Raw genomic sequence first — 3,549 nt, 5'->3', positions numbered from 1 at the left:
CATCCCTTTCTTAATGAGAATTGAGGTGGCTAATCCCAAAACCATTAAGACACTTCTAGACCTTATGTCTAGGGGCAACTTGGAGCCCATCCCTTGGAACTTGTGTCCGGTACATGCCATTAAAAAGTAAAATACTTTCTTACTAACTTCTTTATACTTGCCCTTACTTGGCATTTAAGCAAACACCTTGTGTGCGCTTTTGATATAAAACACCTTGTGTGTGCTTTTGATCTTAAACTTCTGAAATTGAGATCAAGTTAAAGTCTTGGTCTTTCTTAGCTTATAACTTCTCATATTAGTCCAATAGCAAAAGACTAAAGATAGGAATCATCACTGCTCATGTTAAACTGATACTTTAAAAAATCTGCATGCTATACTTATAAAAATCTGCTCATTAAAGTCTGCATACTATACTTAACAAATCTGAAATCTTTAGGCATGCTACAGTAGAAGTAAGTCAAAGAAAGAAAGATCTGCATTCTTTAAAAGGAAAACTGCATACACTTAGAGAGTAGCTGTTCATGCTTGTTAAAATAGCAAATGATAACAACTTTGAGCTTACTAATCATGCTATAAAATAGAGCAAATGAAAGCAACTTTGAGCTTACTAATCATGCTATAAAATAGAGCAAAAGAAAGCTAACTTGGACTTTCTAAACATGCTGAAAAATAGAGCAAAAGAAAGCTACTTTAAGCTTACTAATCATGCTATAAAATAGAGCAAAAGAAAGCTAATTCAAACTTGCTAATCATGCTATAAAATAGAGCAAAAGAAAGCTAACTTGGACTTTCTATACATGATATGCCAAAGCACGCATCACAAAAATTTACTCAGGTTGGATTATTTCCAATTAAGCAAGGTATAAGGAAAGGTTGCTTCTACTGACAGTAAGGATGTATTCTGCACTTACTAATATAACAATGAAACTGCTCGTGTTCATAAACTAAACAAGCAACCAAATTTGAAATGCTATTAGAAACAAAACTATGTCATAAATAACTCTGCACTTTTTTTTTTTTTAAAGAAGCTAGACTAAGTTTGCACTTGCTAATAGGAAAAGGCATAATCCGATTCTGCACTTGCTAATAGGCAAAGCCTAATCTGGTTCTGCATTTATTTCTTTGCATAAGATCAGGCTCAACTTACTGTAAAGCTAAAACAGACATGTATAACAAACCCATAGCTTAACCCTCCTTGTACGGCAACCTTAATCCCCAATTCTGTTTCATCAGATTGGCACAAACAAGAAATGTCATGAACCTGTTCTGAAATCCCTAACATCATCATCTCCTACCACCCAGAATCCGCAGCCCTCCAAGCAGATTCCTCTCTCTGTGATCCACGGCAGCAAAGCCTATCTTAACATGTTACAGAATATGTGCAAGGAAGAACTAAATCAAAGCTTGAAACTGATCAGATCATCTACATGTTCCGAAACAAGCAAGCAAGAAAAGAGGGTTAAATCCCTAACAACTAAATTCTGTACAAACAAAATCCGAAAGCAAGAAAAACGAATCGAAACTCGGAACTACTCCTACTGCAGGTGAGAAGCAACTCACTTGTTTCCTTGGACTTACAACCGAGAAGATGGCTGCTAAGGTTTCGGATAGGTGAAGGTCTCGGCGTCTCCTTCAGGTCCTCGTGCTCTCCACGACGAGAAGATCACAGTTGGGTGAAGACCGGTCGGAGAGAGCCCTTTTTCAAGCGCCGGAGACGAAACCCTAACACGGCTCTGTTTCGCCCGAGCAGAAGAGTCGCGCCGTCGCGTGAGAAGAAGAAAAGGGTTTTCGGCTCGGGAGAAAAGGAATTAGATCCTTTTAAAACTAGGGTTTCGATTATAACTATAGATTATATATATGTCGCTGCATATTTGATTAACATCGACCGCTAGCGCAGCTGGTCAGTTGGGTTTTGCTCGAAGCCACAGGTCTCGGCTTCGAACCCTCAGCCGCGCACTTTTAATTCCAATTTATTTTAAACGTTCCAACTATAGCTTAAATATATTTCGCTACATACCTGGTTAACAAAACCCGCGTGGCTCAGCTGGTTGGGCCGGTTTCTGCTTGGGCCGAGGAGCTGGGTTCGAACCCCTGCTTCTACAAACTTATTTTTCTTCTCTTTTATTTTATTTGTTCCGACTATAGCTTAAATCTATTTCTCTCCATATAAGATTAACAAAAACCGTGTAGCTCAGCTGGTTGGGCCGGTTTTGCTTGGGTCAGTCCGACCCGAGATCGTGGGTTCGAATCTCACCTTCAACATTTTTTTTTAAAACTTCTTTCTTTTTGTAACCCTACTAAACGACCTCCAAAAATTACGTAAAAATACTCTAAAAATTCCTAAAAATCTCTAGAATATTTTAAAAGCATTTCCAAATATTTTTAAGAATATTTAGAACTCAAAATAGGGAAAATTGGGTCATTACAAATCTAGTACCAACTGTACAAGATGAAATATCACAAGAAACTGCAACACGTATCACAATTGATACTCAATTATAGACAGTACATCATCGTAGTGGGAGGGTTGTCAAACAACCAAAAGGATTCATGTTTTGGGAAAGTTTTTAGACTTGATCCCAAATGAACATGAGCCTGATCCCGGACATATGATGAAGCACTCCAAGACAAAGATGCAACATCTTGGCAAAGAGCAATGAATACAGAATTAGAATATATGTATTCTAATCAAATCTGGAAGCTTGTAGAACCTCCAGATGATGTAAAAGTCATTGGGTGAAAATAGGTCTACAATAGGAAAAGATGGATAGACAGGAAGGTGGAAACTTTCAAAGCAAGGCTTGATGAAAAAGGAAACTTTTTCACTAGTAGCCATGCTAAAGTCTATCCAGATTCTTTTATCTATTTGGCAAGTGGATATCAAGACAGCATTCCTTAATGGAAGTCTTGAAGAAAGCATCCATATAAAGCAACCAGAAGGGTTCATTGCAAAGGGCAAAGAGCATATTGTGTGCAAGCTCAATCAGTCTATGGACTGAGACAAAGTTTCAAGGTCTTGGAACATCTGGTTTATCAAAGTAATCCAGACCTATGGATTTATTTAGTAACCGGATAAGTCTTGTGTATACAAAAAGTGTGATGGAAACGTGGTGGTATTTCTTGTACTATACGTAGATAACATTTTTTGTAGTTGGAAACAATATCAAAATGTTGTCAGAAGTAAGGGTATGGTTGTCCAAGCAATTCGATATGAAGGACTTGAGAGAATGTATATATTCTTGAGATCAAAGTAATAAGGGATCGCAAGAAAAGAATATTTTACTTATCCCAAGCTTCATATATGGAAAAAATCCTTGCTCGTTTTAAGCATGCAAAACTCCAAGAAAGTTTTCTTACCTTTTTAGCATGGAGTAACTTTATCTAAAGAAATGTCTCCGTAGACATCAAAGGAGATAGAGGAAATGAAGACAGTTCTTTATGCTTCGGCTGTCGGAAGCCTAATGTATGCTATGCACGAGATCAGAAATCTGTTTTGCCAAGGGCATAGTTAGCAGATATCAAAGTAATCCTGGACAAGGACATTGGACT

The sequence above is a fragment of the Zingiber officinale genome, chromosome 4B (assembly GCF_018446385.1).
Source record: "Zingiber officinale cultivar Zhangliang chromosome 4B, Zo_v1.1, whole genome shotgun sequence".
NCBI classification, from domain to species: domain Eukaryota; kingdom Viridiplantae; phylum Streptophyta; class Magnoliopsida; order Zingiberales; family Zingiberaceae; genus Zingiber; species Zingiber officinale.
This window is presented reverse-complemented; position numbering follows the sequence as displayed.